General features: G+C 42.6%; 1 protein-coding gene across 1 annotated transcript in view; it reads left to right on the forward strand.

The window, feature by feature from the left end:
• Window positions 1-288: 288 nt before the first annotated feature.
• PRR5 (proline rich 5 (renal)) overlaps window positions 289-20,057 on the forward strand; it is a gene marked incomplete at its 3' end in the record, with an annotated part of 52,620 nt that continues 32,851 nt past the window's right edge. Inside the window, exon 1 of the mRNA XM_010185812.1 lies at window positions 289-351. The remainder of the gene's footprint in view (window positions 352-20,057) is intronic.

Consider the following 20,057-nt stretch of genomic DNA (forward strand, 5'->3'; position numbering starts at 1 on the left):
GGTAGCTGGGGTTTGGAGGCGGCTCCGGGGACCCCTCTTGCCACCTAAGGGTCAAGGGTTTCCAGTGATATGGGTCAGAAGAGGAATGGGCTCCGTGGTCTGAGAGGGGCTCCCGGCTTTGTTTATTCCCGTGAAGTGCGATAAAAGACAGTCCTCGTAAGCCCGTTAGATGATTTCTGCAAATTCTAGACCTTGGGCTCGCAGTTTTTGCACACTACGTGAATGTTAAATGAGTATTCGTGCAGACACTTATCTCCTTTTTTTACAGTCTGAAATAGCTCTCTCAGGTAACTGGAGTTGACTCTAAATGTGATTCCTGTGGGTTGACTGCTGTAAGCCTTATTCACGCAAGTAAGATCTATATGCATGAGTAAGATTTATTTTTTTTTTTCAGCAGAATGATTTTGCACGTTTCCACCCTGAAGTGTATAATCTTGGTTAGCTTTTGCAGAAGATGGGCTTGTCCGTTTCAGTTTGTGTGTGTGTCTGTGTGTGCGTGCGGTTGCTGTTAATTTTGGCAGCTCCTAAGTGATCGTTGGTAAAGGTCTCGTGTCTTCGTTTTCTTTGAGAATATATTAAGTTGGATGTGTGCCAGCATTTTAATTTTGTAGAAGCAACAAGAGAGACTGCCTTAGAAAAAGGATCGAGGAAATTATTTAGGTTTTCTAATGTTCATAATTTCCAGCCAATGTACTTTAAGCATTTCATTTTAAACTACAGGAAACAATCCGTTTTTGCATTTACCAGCATGTTGATTAATAATGGAAAGACAGATCTAAATCTAAATTTTGATGGTTCATTTAAAAGAAATGCTTTTCATTTCTTCTGTCTCACACACCTATTCACTTTTAGGAAAGAAGGATAGTGGGTGATGATTAGGTAGCTTTCTTAAAATTTGAATAAAAGAAACAGTTCTGTGTAGGCCAGCTGTAGAATAATGGACACACTGGGCACCTAGTGCATAGTCAAATGTAGAGCTGCGGTGCTGCCTCTTCTTTGTTCACAACTTCTTCTGTAGCCAAAGCATAGCGTTTCTAAATCTTAGTTCTGGGAGTCAGATGAATGTAACTCTAGTTTCTTTATGGTAGTCTATTAATACGTGACTTACTATGAAACATGTATTGACAGGGATTTCATATTTATAATGTACACCATTGATTGAATGACTTAATGCTTCATCTTTCTTTTTCTCATTAATAATCTGATTAGGGGAAGACTCTGGAAGGAATATGGAATTAAGGCATGTTCCCAGTGGGTACGCAGTAAAAAAGACACTGCAAAGCAGACAGTGTAAGAGGAATTTCCAAAAGTACTCATCAGTCAAGTCAGAGCCAGATTTTGAACACTCCTAGGCTTGTGTTTAAGTTCCAGAATAAATTGCTGGATTTTTGGTTCGTTCTTTTCAGTTCTCCAACTTTTTTATCCAGAGGTGGGGGACCTTGAGGGAAATGAATCTGTGTAAGCCAAGTGCTGAGTATTCAGCACTTAAGAAAATCAAGTCTTGAGCACTTAAAAACATCTGATCCTTGGGTCACAGTCATACCTCCCCCTATTTCCATTCTAGAGGCCTTTCCTTTTAATTTTTTTGACAGATAGAATTATAGTTGTAAAATGTAGCCACAATGAAGAAAGCCAGTAAAATTACTTTATTTTTTTTTCAGTGTAAAAGCCAGCAGGATTAATGAACGGTTCCATAAATACACACGATAAAATGCAAGATTGGTAATAGAAGTGTAAGTGGCACTTAATCTTTGAGCAAAAATAATAGGTAATGGCTAAAAATAGCATTTCCCGTTTCAACAATAGAGTTACATATTGTAATGGATATTAACCACAGCAAGGTAAATTGGTCCAGCGCTAAAGGCTCTGACCATTCATACCTGCTGACCTTCTGGCCTACTTCTTTATTTTCCGTTAAAGTATTGCACACTTGCATGATAATAAACCACAAATGCAAACCAAAAAGCTGTTCTTTAAAGGGAAAATTGGAGGTTTTTTGCTCCACAGTAGTGGCACTATAATTTCTAGAACATATTCTGATCTCATGTAGCTCAGTGCAAACTGCTGAGCTGTTTGCATGTTGTGCCTGGATTTACACAAGTGGTTGGTCTCACGTGTGGGCTGGAGCATCCTTGCACCAGAAAAAACATGGTTGGGTCTGGTTCTGATCGCTCAACAGCATATAAAGTGTTTCAACATCACTGCTAGGTAAATGCCCTCATATTGAGGTCAATGAAAAACTTGCTTCTCTGCTAGCCCTGGCCACAGCCTTTCAAGGAACTGTTGAATTATGAGAGCTGGTAATGATCTGCTCACATCTGTGGCCTGGGACTCGGACACTGAGTGCAAAGAGGAGATGAAAATGATGAATGCTTGTCCAGAAGCACTTCCTCTCGGTGGTGTTTGCTTTCCCTCTGGTTTCTTAGGCTAAGAATGGCGAGTCCGGGGGTGTGGAGACAACAGTGATTAATTAGCTAGTGCATATCTAGCCCTTGGAAGGTGGAAAACACTGTATGGAGATGATTTGAATTAAGTGCTGTTACTCCCTGCTATTAAAGAAATTGCTTGCCTGCCCTACATCTCAAGTTGGAGTCGTAGGGATTTTAAAGCATTATTTAAACTGTGGTTTAGGTCTGTTGAAGCAGAAGGACCAGGGGAAGTCTTTCAATAGGAAAAAATAATAGGTGAAGATTTTCTTGTTTAAGCCTTTTCTGCAGTAGCTGCAAAATCTGTGTATATGGAAGGGAGGGAAAGGGAGTCGAATGGAGCTGTGGTGTGAGGTAAAATTCTGATATTGTTCTCTCATGCCACCCCGCAAATACATTTGCATTTAAAATTTGCAGGCAAGCCAAACTAGGACCGGCGCAGAATGCTAAACAAAACCTGACAGCTAACTGGGAAGACGCCACATAACGGTGCCGGGCATTCCCTCCCTCGGACAATTGAGTTGAATATTGTTGCTTGTAACGATTGGAGATCTGAAACAAAGGCAGGTGCAGGAAAAAAATGGGGCATCAATTTTATTCTGAGCTATTTCATTTGAAAGATGTTTACTTTCTGTCACATTACCCTGTGACTGCTGGAAGACTCGCAGGAACTGTAAACCCCAAATCCCTTCCTGCACGTCAGCCAGCCACAATATACTCCTTTGTGTTGCTTGGGCTGAAATTCAATCTGCTTGGGAGGCCGACGAGTGGTTCGGGGCGCAGTTGTGATCTGAAAGATATTGGGTGTCACCAGGGAGGTACCCTTTATGCCGCTGGTGCGAGCAGACAAAGCAGCAGCTCTTTTTGGAGCAACTTGGTGATGCGTCTCCTGTACGGGAATAAAACGTATTTATGCTCATTGGTGGCGTGATGGAGAAGCCAGGATGATGACAACCGAGGAAAGAACACGAAAGGCATCAGAAGAGCTCGATGGGTTTTGCCTTTTCACGTGTAAAACTCTGGTGCCTACAGTTACTGGCAGTGAAATGTCCCTCTGCAGGCAGAGTGATGGTGCAGAACAATCCGAGGAGACTGAGGGGCTGGAGCAGGAAAATGAAATGGATTACAGGTTAACGTGTGTATTGGGTGTGAAAGAGCACACGCAAAGTCACGGGGCTGAAACAGATCAAGGGCCTGTGGTCAGGCGTGGCTGCTGCAGTGAAGCAGTAATACAAGGCAGCTCTGTTGTCCGTGATATCCCAGTTACAAATGGAAGAATAGCAGGCTTTACATGCGCAGTGTGGATGCGTCTGCCTTCCTGGCTTAAATATAGGACACCTACCTGCCCTTTGGAAGCCTGAGAGGGAAGGGAGAGAGCTGATGAGGAGGGCGAAGGAACTGATTTCTGAGGATTAAAATGAATGATTAAAAGGGCTTAATAGAGGTAGATAATCTAAGAAGCAAAGATACCAACAATTTCAGGTGTGGGTACTCAAGGGATAATCACTTAGCCTTTGCAAGAGGATGTAATTAGACTTAACGGGCTGCAAAAGAGAAGGTAACTTGAATATCAATAAAAGCTTCATGATGGGATGAAGCTGAATAACCTTCCATGAAAAAAATGCTGGTAGCAGTGTTGGTTGGGGTTTTGTAAAGCTTGTGGAACACCCTGGAAAATGTCCTGCAGGGTTGGCAGCTCAGGATCACATCTCCCCTTACTGAACTGTGCCCATGAATTAGGGTGGAGGTACAAGGCTCTTTAGTTGGCAGGCCAACTCCTCTGCTGTGAGTCAACTTCTCAACTCCTCTGTGTGGTCTGCTGCAAGGGACAGAGTCATTCTCTGCTCACTTGGATTCTATCCCTGTAGGGGAGGGAGATGGACTGGATGAATTAATAGATCTTATTCCGTCCTTAGCTCATAGGAGCCTGTGATCCAGGAAAATACGAATGCTTATCTTGCTGGTAGCTGAAATGCACGCTGTTATTTTGTAAAATGAATGCTATAGCGTCTCAGATGCATTTCTGGTCACATGCAAGGGAGGATGGGAGAAGGGATGTGATAGAAGACATTTTCCTGTGGGGAGCACAACAGGCCGGACTAGAAATATTGTTTGGTTTACATTGACTCTCTTCTTTTGTGTCCTTGGATCAATGTTGAATTCTTCTGAGGAAAAGCTAGAAAGCAACAGGCTCAGGGGTGTTTTCCTGCTCTAAGTTCCAGGCATTATCAGGGGGAAAAAAAGAAAGAGGTATTACTGAGTCCTGCAATAGGCACAGCATTGCATACTTGCTGAAATACGAAGAGCAACTTCAAAGGGGCGTGCAACTCTGCTGAAGTTGAAGGCAATGCACAGATTAGAAGGGCCGAGGGACAGGATCCAGAACGCACCACAGTTGGGCAGAGACTGCTGCTTTGGATCAGCTCTAGCAGTGCTTCAGTCCAAGATCTCATGTTTGCTTATGTTTGGGTTTAAGCAATTTCTTTGGGATTAAGGTGTTTTTTAGAGTGTGGTTCCAAGAGTATAAAGAGTTTGCAACTTTGAACTTAATTAGTTTTATGGTGTTACTGCATACTGGTGATACTGTCCTGTTCCTCTCTTCCTATATGAGGTGGGTCAGTTTGTGAAAAGTCTGATTAAAGACACCACTGTGTAGTATGATGTGTGATAGATAGCACGATAACATACCTCTCCCGGGTGGTTTGGTGTCTTAACTTAGAATCTTTCCTTCACTGGATTTCTTGTATCCCAGAATAAACTGGAGTTTGTATAAATTAGACATGCTCTTACTGCAGAGCAGGTGGAGTTATAAGTGCTCCAAGAGGGTATGTTGTTGCTAGTTAGGGAGGAATATTTTTATTCTGATTCATAGCGGCTGCTTTAAAAATTGGAGGCAGTTTGGCTATCTTCAGTGTGAACGGTTTATTGGAGGGCAGGCAGGAAAAATACTGATAAACATTTACAGCACTGGCTTAAGGATGACTCTCCTTTCTTTAAGTGTAACTTGAGTCCCAAAATTTCCTCATCTGCCGACTTGGTACCAGGTTTTTACTTCCTGCATTGTCCATTTGAAGTGGAAATTCAGAAAAAAAGAGGCTGTGAATTTTTATTATCTTGATTGGAAAGGAAATCAGAAATTTGAGAGAAGTTAAGCTGTGTTCCAGGAAGTGCATTAGCCCAGCTCGAATGTGCTCATCCAGCCCCTGTGGACGCCAGTACTGCTGGTTTTCTTTTCACCACTAAATTAACTTTTCTTTCTGTAAAATATTCTTTCAGGGCTCTCTGAAGGAACAATGGAGGGCCTCTTCTCTTCCTTCAATTAACTATTTATATCTTGATCTAGGGAGATACCAGCAAACTTGTTGGACTGGTGATTTTCATTGGTTTCACTGAGTAAATTAATTTTGCATCCAATTCTCCTTGTAAGAAGAACACCCACTGCTGTCTGCATTAGTTTATAGGTGTGACTTTGGTTTATAGTATCAATTACTTTTTAAAGTATGGTCACTAATGATTACATACAGAGAGTCTTAATTCACTTCTGACTGCTCCACTGGTGGTCACCGTGACTTTGTGGTCATGGGTTTTGCTTGTTTGTTCTGCAGTTTTTTGTGGTGGGTTTGTTGGTTGGTTGGTTTTGGTTTGTTTTTGTGTTTTTAATTTTTGCTGTGGAGGACTAGGCAAAAGCCACTCTCAGCAGATTATCAGACCAAACAGATGATTGGGTTGGCTTGGCATAACAAAACCTCTACTGCTAAATAAACCAACGTTCCTGGTGTAAATATCCTGTAGTGTATCCTATCGGTGAGGTCTGATTCAGTCCCATTCAAAGTGCCAGGAAAAAGACATTCTTGTGGTAATTCTGGCATCCCTGAAGACAGGAAGTATTGGAAAATTTGAGAGAGAGCTTATTCTCATAAAATATCCAAGCCAGTTTGGCATAACTGAGAAGCAACTTGGAAAGTTCAGATAAGAAGCCAAATGTTGGCCCAAACTTGTGAGATTTGCTTGCATGGATTGAATTTGGCATTACAGCATGCTTCCCAAATTAATTCTGTGGTGTATAATTGCAGCGAGAGTCCATTTTCCATTTTATTCTGCATGACTTTTGTTCATTAATCATTATTAAACAATTTCCTGGCGATACTCAGGCTTGAGTATGTGTTTGTATGACTTCCAGACAGGACAGAAAATATTAATGCAAGTTAGAAGATAAATTTTTCCCATCTACAGCACTGTGTGTACCTTGTTAAGTCTTTAAGGATTTCTCAAGGTTTACCCAAAGATTTAATTTGAAGAATGGTCTCAGCCAACAACAAGATGCCAGGTTTATACTCGTGTGTAGTAAAGTGCTCTTTCCTTTGCTGTTTTTAGAGTCAAGTTTTTAACGTTGGTAATACACTGCTGGCATCATCCCTTTTTACCCTTTTACTGGGAAAAGAGTATCCCAAAGAATATTTATTGGCGGATTTAAATTCAGTTAACTTCATTTCCCTTTCATGGAGTTTTTAACGATGTTTAATGAGAGACGCAGCTGAATTGCAGAGCTATTATCTCCCCCTAAATACATTGAGATCTTTCTTGAATTCTCATGAAGTTTTCTTAATCGTTCGTATTTTAATCCTGGCCCTCATAATTATTTTGTAGCATATGGAAAATCCTGTAGATGCTAATTCTGGTAGCCTTTGTCATGCTTATTTAACAAATAGCTCCACTCCCTCATTTATCTGCCTTAGTATCTATTGTTTATTGGTGATTTTATTTTTTTTTCCTCCCTTTAAATCCTTGGGTTGAAAAACTAAGACCACCCTCTGCTAGGCAGAGTGAGAACACAAAACAAATTGCAGTGCCAGTCCTGTACATTAACACTTTCTTTTTATGACTAAATGAGGGAGATTCCTCTTCACTGATCTGTACTCCGACCTCTCCAGACTCTCAGTTGCCACATTAGCAGCATTTAGATATCCTAGAAAGCAAATTTCCAGCCTAGGGAAAAGAGTTTAAAACTGAGCAGCACTATTGCCCTGCGCTTGTTGGAAGCTGTAAAGAATTAAAGTTTCTAAAGCCTACCTTTCATCAGAGTGCTTAGGCAAAAATGTGATGCTCTCTCCTTTCTTCTTGGCCTTGCTTTTCCTCTGTTCAAGCAAAAGGTCTGATGAATGCTTAGGCTAAATGTGCTCCTCCTATTCTTTGTTGTGTTTGCTTGCCTTCTTTCTACAGCTACTCCATTCAGTGTTAGACAGCAGGAGTAGAAAACCACTACTAGAAATGAAGATACTCTGTTATCAATGCTATCCTGGAAAGAAAGGTGTTCTGCTTCCCCCACGAATGGTCAAACTAGAGAGGTTCCTTGTAGGTCTTAAAATCTGTGATGACAAAAATCATGATAAAAGAACATTGAAATTACAAATCATTGCATTGCTGAGCGCAAACTACTGTAAGTGGAGCAGTCTGTACCCTTTGAAGACTACAGCCTGGAGTGTGATTTTGTAGACAGCAGAGGTTCAGAGGCAGAGCTTGGAGATGTCAGGGCAGTTAACTGAACTAGGCTCTTTTCTAAGCATTCCTTGGTTACTTTTTTTTGTTTTCCATACAGGCACTTGTGTGTACACAGCCACATATAGATACACGTGCAGAGGCACAGTGTTGTGCCAGCACGAACCCAGCATGAAGGCTGACTCACTGCCCTTAAAACAAAAGCCACTGCTCTGCACATTTTGCACTATGTTGTCCCTAGTGCCATCTCTAACCTTGTGTGAGACATTATGTGGTGTGTGACTCCTGAAAAGACACACCAGGTAGCTAAGATGATGCCTTTCTTGTATTGGCGCAGCTGGTGGAGAAAGCGTATGGGGCTTGCCGTTCTCCTAATCCAGGAGAAGGCACGTCCAGACCATGGGACAGCATCTGTGCAGTGATCCCATCACCAGCAGGTGCTGGGAAGGATGGAGGTGGCTTTGTGCTGCCAGGTTGTATCCTTTGAGGCTCCTGGCTTCATGTTCTCACAGGGAATGTGAGAAGTGCTACGTAGTCATGAAGAACAGTGAAACAGCTGGCACATCTGTTGGGGTTCCTGCCCCTGCATCCTGAGGTTTCCAAAGCATGGTGAGATGTGTCTGGCAGAATCGTGAACAGCTCAGAATCACTTTTTATCCACAAGTCCTACTAAGCAATATTTATGTAATGTGGGGCAGGATTTCCTGTGGTTTGATCTTTGGGTACTACCCAACTCCCTACCACTGTGTGATCCCATATAAAGTCTAGAAGTGTTCTGTGGTGTGCTGTGGTTTGGGTTGGCCACAGTAATTAGGAGAACTGCTCCTGGAGGGGCATGGACAGCTTAGGTAACCATTGCTACTGCTTAGGCTGGCCCCCGTAATTCCATGCGCACATTCAGAGATCCTAGATATAAGCAAATAAAAGCCATTTGCTTAGGTTCCCCCCCCACACTGCCTTTTCTTTAAACTCATGCATCTGCTGTGTTGCACAGTCTGCTGCCAGCCTCTACAAATGAGACAGTAATGGAGCACATTTATTAAACTGATAGATTAAGGAACAGGAAATAACAGTGGATTTAATGGCATTTGAAGACAGCTCTTACCTCTGAGGAGCACAGTGTGGTGTGCTGGAATAAAGCTGAAAGTTGGTGGTGCCCTTGGTCAGGTGCCCAAAGTCACAGAGAACTTGTCACAAACTCACTTTGCTTATGTTTTAAAAACACCTTGTTGTTTTGCTGACTCTACAGCAAAGCCCCTGTCTTCCTACCTTTAGCATGCTAGTAATGCAGGTCCCTTTCAGACCAGCACTCGGTTTAGTTCTTAATTCATTACGGTTTTTGTTTAATGAGAGGGAGCCAAATGGCTTGTGCTGCTTTGGGTGGTGGCAGGAGGTGTCTGGGAATGGTGAGTCCAGAGCTGTTGCAAACAAATCTTGGTACTTATGGCTTGCTTGTAGCAGCAGAGTGCTTGCAGCCTCTATGCATGGAATAACTTTGGGGTTGGATGGAGGTTTGCCAGCCCTGTTGTACCTCAGTACATCTGAGTGAGATGCAGTGCAGCTCCCTGGTACCCAAGTGGAAGGTGGATGTTGGGTGCAGCACTGCTTGATGTCCTTGTGCTTTGTCCCTGCAGGGCTGTTCAGTGGGGGACAGTGGCAGCAGGCAACGAGGACAGAAGGGAAGTGACCTTCCAGTTTTCTCTTCTCCCTCTCAGGAAAACCTGGGCCACGTGAAGTCACCCTGAAGCTCAAGCAGTTCACAAACTCAGTGAATCAAGCCACTACCCTTGCCAGAGAGCAGAAATCTGGTCTTCATTTCAGTTAATTCTGGTTCAGCCACCAAAACCCCTTTGTATTTGACCCTTAGGGCAATATCCCAGCTGTTTATTTTATAAGAGCTGGTCTGGCTAACCCCTTCTTGGGAGAAGAGCCTTCCTCTTACAGGGGCATACCAAGCCTGGAAAGTCTTCTGGTCCCACAGAGAACATTTGTATTGAAATAGAAACAAGCAGAGCTTTTTCCCCGAATCCAAAATCCCCATCTTGGGGATGTGTGTTCTCTATCTGACTGCTGCAGTGGCTTATTTGCTGTGCTCCCATGGCTCCCTGGCAGTGCGCTCCGCTGTCACGTTTCATTGTGTGTTTTCTGGTAACACAAAGGCATCTGTGTTAATCTCTCATTTTCCAGGAGATTGGTGTTCTCTTCCAGCCTCTCACTGCCTCCTTTTTATCATCCTTTTCCCAAGGTGGAAGTCAAGTTTGGTAAAAGCATGTAAAAAGGAGGAATTGACCAAGGTGTTCAAGACATTATAATTACTGCAAAAGGTAGACAAATGGGCTTATGCCCTTCTTTCTTTCTTTTTGATATTTTTTTTCCTAATAGAAAGTCAGATCCAACACAGCCTGTAAGTCTCCATGACCACAGTAAGTTTGCAAGGCAAGAGGGGCTCTTGCATTTCTTTCTTTAGCAAAACCTGTAGCCTTCTGGCCAAACCCCACAATCTCAGAAAGGCAGCATAGTATTTCAGCTCTTGAAGGCCTGCCTGCAGACTGCTCCATCATTGAAGAAAATGCACTTGGGGGACTGTGGGGAAGGGAGCATTGCCCTGTCTTTGATTTTGGTTTTCACTTTTGAGGATCGTGCTTGTTTGTGTATTTTGTTCACATCCTTGAGCATCACTACCATATCAGAAGCTAACTTTTTAGAGTGTCTTTCTTCTCCTACCCTTTAATTAACAGATGAGAGCTACCAAACAGCATCCCACAAATATTTTAGAAATACCAAGACATTCCTGGTGTATATATACAAGGTAAACAAATGGAAGGGAAAAACCAGGATGTTATAGCAGTCGCATAATATTAATAGTAGGCTTTCAGCTTCTTCTGATGCTTCAGAATTAAATCTGAGGCAGGGAAGTAATTTTTAATTACCTTTAAATAGAGTGCTGAGGAGTAAAAAAAGCCACATTGACTCTGTGTGGGGAATGGAGCAGCAGTGACCCAGGGCATCTTTCCTTGGGGGCTGCTGCATTGTAGTCACCTCGGTGAGGTCTTCAGTATTCAGAGTCAGATGCCAACTCTGTGTGAAACAAATGGAGTCCACCAGCCTTTTGTGGCATCTTGTAAAAGCCTTTTTCTCTGTTGTCGTTTGAAAATGAAGGGAAATGAGGAATTTTTTGAGTCGTCTGGCTTGCTGCTATGAGATTATGTGGAAATGCTTTTGCTACTCCTTAGTTACCCATGACTGATTGTGCCTAGAACATATCCTGAGAGAACATATGCTTTTGATTTTGCTTATGCTTAATTATCTTTTTTTTGTGCTGCCTTCCCACAGCACCTACCTCAGTCAGATCTTGATCTGTGAGTCTATGACTGAGGCTCCATAATTTGAGAATAATGAAAAAAAAAAAAAAACCCCAGCAAACAATAATTCAAAATCCGTAAATACAACTATGTTCATGCTATTTTGTAGATTAATCCTTCTTGATAAAGCTTAGAGGAAAAATTGGCCCACTTGTAGTTAATTTTTATTGAGGTGCAGTTGCCCTTGAAGCTCAGAGAGCATTTTCCCCGAGTAAAAAAAAAAAGTCTGAGAAACAATGCTTAGGCTTGTGCAGTCTCTCAAGCAGCTTTCGGGTTTGGTTCTTGGGGGTTTCCCTCTCTCCGTTCTCTTTGCATCTGAAGCCTTGGCAGCTCTCCAGCATTGTTCTCTGGCCCGCTGCGAGACAGTGGAGGAGCGCCGCTAACTCAGCAGAGATTGGGCGATAGCATTTGGTGAAGGTGAGAGACACCGGCTGAGATAGGTTCAGCGTCACCCACCCGGCTACGTGCCTCAGCTTGTGGTTACTCCCCGTTGTAAGTGCCTGTTTCTTACTCGGTGAAGGTAAGGGCTGCCAAAGCAGGCCATCACTCTTCAGGATCTCTCTTCTGATTTGTTTTTTTTTTGGGGGGGAAGTTTTTTTTGCATATTTTTTCTTTTTACTTGACTCCAGTGTAAATACTGTGGCCCTGGCAAAAGCCTCTCTCCGTTATAAGTGCTATGCACATGATTGTGTCTCTATAGTGCAGAACAGTGGCAAGCAAGATTCCAGGTAAATTCATCATCAAAGCAATTACCAACTGGTATTACCCACCAGCACAGATTTAACAAACTCCATGGTATGCCTTGATAACCACACTCTTCCTTCCCCTTGGTTATCACCTAACTTTTGCTATTGGAATGCAGAGTTTTCATAAGATTTCCCAAAATCTGGTTTCACGTGTAGCTCTGGTTGTGTTGTGCTGCTGAATCTGAAATCTAAATCATGTTGCCCTTCAATTATTTGTGATACTGGAGTATCTCCAGTGTTTCCTTTGTTTTCATGGAAAATTCTCCAGCTGTGTAATCTTTTGTTGAAGAAGAAGTTTTGTTCAGGTTTTAAATGACTCCTTTAATTGCATAGGATTGTTACCTGCTTACAGAAGGGTTGTGGATACAGCATTAAAAAAGGTTGTAGGTTTGTGTTCTCCTTGCACCCGCAGACCACTGCATTGAGGGTTTTGCTGGATGCCTCAGGTAAAGCAAAGTTGCTGCACTGCCATCCTCTTTGCAAACTGCTGTTTCCAGTTAAAATATGGAGAGGCCCCCTTTGCCCCAGCTGTTTGATGCTACCCTTGCCCCTCTGCCAGCAGTTTAGTCTTGCATGTGTCTGCTTAGCAGAATAGACTGTGTGAGCACTCCCTACCCCACTCCAGGCAAAATCAGAAAGCTCAGCTTAAACTTTGAATAGGAGATGCTTGAGTGTGGCTGCTCCTCCTTCTACCCCAGCCAGGAGGGGTGGCTGGACCTGGGGACTGCTTTAACCCTCCCACTTGCGTCTGCAAAGGGATCTGTTTGCACAGTGTGACACTATCTAAGCAGAAGCTTAGACTGGTGTAAATAAATCCATTTAATGCTAGTACAGCAGTTGTGTTTGTGCAGAACTGGAGTGTTCCTCTGAGCCTGGTTAACATGTTAGTCTGCAAAATGTTCATCTCTAAATTGCCCAGTATTGTTTGTCTAGCAGCTCCTTTCCTCTCCTCTGCCTGGTGAGAGGCCAACACTCAGGCTTTCATTTATGAGTGGGTTTTCTGTCCAAGTGTCTTGGTATATGCTCCCCAAAGCTGACAGTGTGCTGTGCAGGTGGCGGGCTGCCTGTGGTCTCTCAGCAGGTGGTAACTCTTCCTTTGCTGGAGACAAACCCATCCATTCACGTGTAAATATCTCGGCAGTCGTGGAAAAATGAAGACATGAGAGTGAAAGCCTCTCAGGACAACGTGACAAATTAAAATGGGGAAGAGAAAGACACCACCACCCAAAATGAAATTAATCTTACTTTAAAAAGTTTGAAGTTGTGTAGATCTTTAGCCAATTTGGAGACCAGTTGGGTAGTCCAGGATAACTCACTGCTTTTACCAAGTGGAAGAAAATGGGGAAGAAGTTTCAGGGGTTTTTTATTGATGAATCAGGGTTCCTTTTTTTCCCTTATTTTTGTAGTAAGGATGTTTCTCTTCAGTTCAGCTGATACCAGTTTGGCCCTCAAGATGGTCTTGAGGCTTTTGTGTTTTTACACATTAAACAGTGGCAGGCTGGGACAAAGCTGTGCCATGATTGGTGACAAAGTGACATTGTATTCTAGCTGTACAATGACCATATATATATGTATACACTTTCTAGGTTAATAATAAATAAGACTGGAGAGAAATCTTTGAAGTTAGAAGATACCTAGAGCCAACACCAGTGAGGAGTCTACAGCCTTCTTCAGCCCTCTGATAAATGCCCAGTGTCAACTGGCATGGTCTAAGTCTTTAATGGACATGCGTATATTAGATTTTTCTCTTACTAAGCTGCCAGCCATCCTGCAGAAAGGCTTCCTAATCATGCTCTGCTCTGCCAGTAGGCTGGGTTTTCTTCCTGGATTTCTTTGCAGCTGGCAAGCCAGACCAGCATCACACCTGCCTGCTGTTCATCCACTGGCCTTGCTGGTGCCAGGCCAGCTGTGCAGCACCAGTTGCCATCTGTCTGGGGTGAGGACGGATTGCTAGCACAGAGACTCGAGAAGTAATTAGAAGGCACATTTAATTGGCTTTTCCAGCATATGGAGGTCCAAGTAGCTCTCCCTCCCACCACCAAAAGAGTTGAGGTGGGGGCTGGAGGAAAGAAAATTATGAGAGGGAAATATATGGAGGAGAGAATCGAGCTGCATCCTCGCCATCTGTCCGCTGCAACGCGCGCAGCTGCTCTGCCATTGCCAGGTTGCTGTCTCTGCACCCAGTGCCGACAGCCAAATGACTTGCATAGTGAACACAGGCCACTGAGAATTAATACCAGTCAATAGCCTGGTCAGAATAAACTGTACCCAGAGGCAGAGCCTCTAGCTCCTCGAAAACCTTCAATATCCCCTTCCTCCTTCTCTCATTTCTGCCCAAGATTTTTCCAGAATTTGGGAGCTGAATATAATTGCAGTAGGAGTGCTTCTCCTGGATCAAATCCCGTAGCTCTGAATGGAGCATGATCCGTTTTGGAACATTAAAAGGTTATCTAGAAGCAAAGGGGAATGGCCAGTTAGAGATACAGCGGGACTATTCCTGTGCTTAAAATTAGTTAAAGATGTGCTTAAATGCTTCATTAGCTCAGGGCCTCCATCTGCTACCTGGGGCTGCACAGTTTCTGGCAATCCCAGCCTCCAGGGGCATGTGGAAGGTGCCATCCTTTTTATTTGTGAAGAATATGTATTTTGCATCGGTTGCTGTGGATACATGGCAAATGGACAAACATGGACTTCAAGGTAACAAATACTAGAAACTAAACAAACATACCAAGGGTGTAGTGTGCTTAAAATCTCAGTCGGGCACTTGGGAGCTGTCCAAGAGGTTCCCTCAGCACAAGCTGTGTGTAGAGTCTACCTCTCCTCTCCTGGAGGCTCTTCAGGGGGTATCTCATAACAGCCTGGGTCCTGATCCCAGTATCTGTTTACATCAATAGAAAAACACCTTGTGTGTCCAATATAAAAAAAATGCAGCAAAACACTATTTTTGGTTTTCCCTCCTGGTATTACTAATGGCCATAGAGATTTTCCAGAGATTAGTCACTGGCAAGTGTCCCTTCCGGAGCCTGAAGCACCATTCAGGCAGGTGTTAATCCCCAAGAATAACTCTGCACTTCAGTCATTACTGGAAGACTGAATGTAGTTTAGAGGCTCAGTGTGTCTCTCATAACTGTTTTGAGAGGTGATGATGGGGTAATGTTAAAGCTCCCTAATGTTTGCACTGTAGGACTTTAAATTGTTGATGGCAAGAGCACAAAATGATAGCTGAGTTGATTCCAGGTGCTTTTTCTGATAGTCCTGTAATTGCTGCTACTTCTATTTACCTCTTCTTTTTTGTTTCTTTCCCACAAAACCCTTCCCTGCACAGTTTACCTTGCCTCTGGCTGGTTACAGTGCTGGAAGATTGATGGAGTGATGAACTTGCTGACTTCTGTGGAAGTCTGAAGACCAACATTCACTCTCCCCAAACTTTGGCAACTGAGAGATTAGAGACCTCGTCTGTCTTCTCCCAGTGCTGATTTATCCTTTGCTATCCAGGCATGTCATCTTCACTAGAGATGAGTCAAAAACTTGGTTTATATCCTTTTCTTCTCAAGGGCTTTAGGCACCAGTACCTGCTTTGAGAATGGCAGCAGATGCAGGCTGCGGAGCTGTATTCTTGTGTTACTGGGTTTCCTCAGGAAGCTTTTGACTGAGCAGCTGCTGTCTCATGTGTAGTCAGGAGCTGAGTTTGAGTGTGTAGTAGGAACGTCAGAGGACGTTGCTGCCTCCAGCTATTTGCTACATTTCTTCAAAATCTGCAAGGCTGGTAGAGTAGGAAGTATTTCAGTATTGCATCTGGCAGCTTTGCTGGAACCTCACCTTCCTTGGCAGCAGAGCTGACACCACTGGATTTTACACAGGAACAGAGTGTAGCACATCTCTGCTGACTTTGCTTTGGTAGAGCAGGGGAAGGGGCAAAAGGGGTGGTAGTGTCATCATTTCTTAAATTTCTCTTTTCAGACTTGGAAAAACTCTATAATGAACTTAGGACGAGCTGCCTACTTATTCTTGTTTTTCCCCCTTTCTTTTTTTTCCCCTTTTCCCCTAACATTATTAAATGCTAGTGGCAATTACTTCTGCTTTCAGGGTGCATGACTCTAGAGTACCCATGCAAGGATAGGTCCCTTTTTTTTTTTTTTTTTTTACTTTTTTCTTTTCCCCTTCCTGCAGTCATAGTGATCCTGGAAATTGAGAATTACAATTTTTCACCTTCCTTTTGCTTGGTGATTTGGGTGGAGATGTCCACATTAATGTTGGTGGGCCTTAGAGCATGTCCAGCAAAGTCTGGGTTTGTGAGAAGAGACAAATAAAGTTGTCAAGGGGAGTTGTGGATCATTACCTCATAATTCCTTTCTTCCATGTAGGCTTTAAATTCTTGCTGCATTGGAAGTCACTTTTGGCTCCGCTCTGCTTTCAGCCACCTCTCTCTGCCTCTCCTGTTGCTTCTTCCAAAGCTTGCTTATTGCTGGCAGTGCCAGGAGCAATGGATCAGCTGAGAAGGCTGTGATTTGTTTCTCTAAGCCGGTTATGAGTCTCAGTTGCCCAGGATCCATCAGTCTCCTAATCTCTCCATAGAGGGTTGCTGTGCTTCCTAATAGGAAGCTACTGTTCACGGCGGATGTTTTTCACATAGGCTGCAGAAGCAGCTGCTTTAAATGTGGTCTGGCACTTCTGCAGATAGAGGCTGAGCAGTGGGCTCAGAGAGGGGCTGGGGTGAGGATGGCTGTGGTCAGGGCAGGACCTCCCCACGGTGCAGGAATTGCTTATAAATAGGAAGATAAATGGAAATGTTCCCTTTTTGGTTTTCCTCCTCCTGTAGTTCCTGGGAATGAGAAAGAAGGCCAATAAGAAATGTTGGCATTTTAGTCAAAAGCAAAGGCAGCTGAAGGGAAATGTCTTTTTTCTTTTGAGAAATGTTGCTGCAGAGATAGTGCCAGGCTGCTGGGCTGAAAATCCTTCCTGGGTTTGCTCAGTGTTCAAATACAGGGATAAAGTGATTGACGGTCCCTGTCCATGAGACTGCTGAAAGTGACTGAGCCAGCAAAGGATACCCAGTGGATGCTCAAGTGAAATTCTTCCAAAGTGCCCTCGTTTACACTCACTGCATCCTTTCCCAGTAAAACCCTTCAAATGCTGCTTCAAAAATTCATGACTTTGAGTGCCTTAATGGAAGGAAAGGAGAGACCTTTCCATTTCATCCTGAAAGAGCCTGTGGAAAGTTCAAAGGGAACTTTTAGTGTTTGGTTATGCTGCTTTCAGCCATACAAATACTCTTTTCCCTGAGTTACCTGAAGCTTTAATGTTTTATTGAACTTGCTGGGGGATGTTGACTTTCATGTCAATCCTATAAATGGGCTGCCAGTAAAACCTAGGCACTAATATATCAAATATGAATTTAGCTAAAAGTGATGCATGGTGTGAATCGGATTTTCCAGTCTCTTCCTGCAAATTGTTCCGTATTTTTCTATAATTTTCGTTAAAGCAGAGCCAGGGCAGAAAGATTTAAGAAGCTTAGTCTATAAAGACATTTGTGAATTTGAAGAGCTCTGCTGTTGAGATCTTTTAAATTTTGGTCTGTTTTGTTAGGTGGTAGTCACATAGTCAGTTAGTCCTTACATTTCAGATTTGGTCTATGGGAAATGAAGAATGAGAGAGATTTTAAATATGAATTACTGGAGTTTTGAGTGTGGAGAAAGTAATAATCTGAGATAAGAGGGATCTTTTGCTGCTTTTAGACTCAGTTAATCCTGCTATTAGTCCCTCAAAGTTTCACTATTGCTTTTGGTACATGATCTAGCTTGAGTCCATGGAATAAAATTTGACATATTTTAGTGCAGAGCTTTCTAGGAATTTTTCGCCCAACCTCTTTTAAGACAAACACCTAGGATTTTTAGGATAAATTACCGCCTTTAGGTTTCTATCTTCATAAATTGAAGTCCTCAGAAATAAAAGTGGATTAAGTGTCGCTATTGCAGCAGAAAAGAAACTCAGCAATACACGCAATAGAAACAGATTGTCAGAAAAAAAAAAATCGGCTATGAGAAGTCAGCATTAAAAACAGTCATATGTTTTGTCTAATGTACAATGTTACCCCAGAGAAAGTCAACAGGGGTTTTTCCTATCCATTTCTGCAGCCTGAATTCATCAGAATTCATCCTTTAGATGTAATTTGAATTTACAGTATAAGTTTTAATTCCATTGTGGTGAAATACTTTTTTCAAATGAGAATGAACAGGGAAATAAACATACTGCCAGCTTTTTATCTCTGGAGGAAAAAATTAAAATATTTTATGCCTGCAAATCTTTCACAAGTCTGAAACAAGAGTGAACCAAGGTACTTGGGAAGCCAGATATAGCATAGGCTGAACCCCATGGTTTTGCTTGTGTGGGACCAGTTGTAGACTGGCTTGTTAAATGGCCAGGAAGGGGAAGGCCAAGAGCACAAAAGGCCACTTCCTTCATAGACTGAAATAAGGCTTAGACAGACCAGAGGAATATCTACACACGTGTAACTTGAGGAATAAAGCCAAGAGTACAGATGATGCATTTTATATCAATGTCTTCCCACTTCATTCTTCCCATCCAGTTTTTTTCTACACTTCCACGCTTCTGGTTGATTGAGCCAAGCTTGCAAAACTAGTGACCAAGCCTTTGCAATTTCCAGCCATTGGTATACTTCCTACTCATTGCAGCCCCAAATTAAAATCTTCCAAAAGAAGGAGGTCCATCATGTTCCTGCTGTGAGCAGCCCTTGATCACGTCAACCCGCCAGGCTGATTGCAGTCTAATTGCAATCACCATTTCCAGCCAGGGCGTTGATTCTTGGCTTGCACCTTTGTACACTGCAGTCACTGAAATGATAGAGCTTAATTTGCTGGCCACTCACGGCTGAATTGAAAGACCTACGCCATAATACCCCAAATTAGAGTCCGTGTGACTGATTTCTCTGACTGAGCAAGGAGGCGTAAGTGGGCAACTGTGTCAGCTCCACTGAAATACTGATTTAAAGCAGCTCTCGTTGTCGGTCCTAAGGAGGAACTGACAAGTCCCTTCACTGAGCGAGTTCATGCTGTATGAAAAATGAATTTCACCCACACTGACAAATGAGTTCATTTTAAAGCACAGTCATTTAGAAAAGGAGGGCAGTTATAAGTTTGTATTATTTATAAAGCACCTGTGATGCCTGATCCTGTGTTTTGTCCTATATTTTTGAATACTCACTAGTATTTGGACAACTAGCCTCTCTGCCATAAGTAGCATTTTGAATTTGAGCAAATTCCAAAATAGCTATTCTTTCAAGTGGCATCCCCAGCCATGCTACACCTTTTCCTCCTCTGCCTTGAGCACAGAATATACCTGGAAATTACACTGCCCTGTGGCTCAGAGCAGTTTGAGCTTAATCTGGATTTGTGGCAGCTTTGGGTTCCAAAAACCTCTGGGAGTCATGTTTCTTTCCATGCTAGTGAGAAAGTCTCTGTTTAAGGTATAACATATCTTATTTTGAGATATAAAGAATATTGGATGTAAGCAAGATAAATGTAATTCACAAGCTTAAAAAAATAATTAATACTTCGTGCATGCATTGATGGAATAGCTGAGCTCTGATCATCAAAGTTCGGTCAATTTAAACAAAAAGGCAGTGGAGTTTTATTCTGAAATAAGCCCCTCAGATCCTGAAGAACAGCACTGTGCTGTTGGTTTACTATCCCAGCTAATAAAATTATCATAGGTTATAGCCAAATTGCAGGATACTTTTTTTATCTGCTAGCATGGGGATGCCAAGCGTGATCTCCAAGCAAAACACTATTTTCATACCCAGAAATACCTAATCTTTTGAGAACCAAATAGCTATTATTACACTTTCTGTCCATAATATCTGTCTGAAATCAGTGGGATTTCTTGTATACTTTAAATTAGAAGATTAAGAATCTTCTTCAGTTTGCCTTTTAAACAGGGAGGGGGGAAACGCCAAAATCCATGACAAGGCTTGTTATTTTTAGATACATACTTTGATCATATCCACTTCC

This window comes from Mesitornis unicolor, unplaced genomic scaffold (assembly GCF_000695765.1).
Source record: "Mesitornis unicolor isolate BGI_N332 unplaced genomic scaffold, ASM69576v1 scaffold18710, whole genome shotgun sequence".
Classification (NCBI taxonomy): domain Eukaryota; kingdom Metazoa; phylum Chordata; class Aves; order Mesitornithiformes; family Mesitornithidae; genus Mesitornis; species Mesitornis unicolor.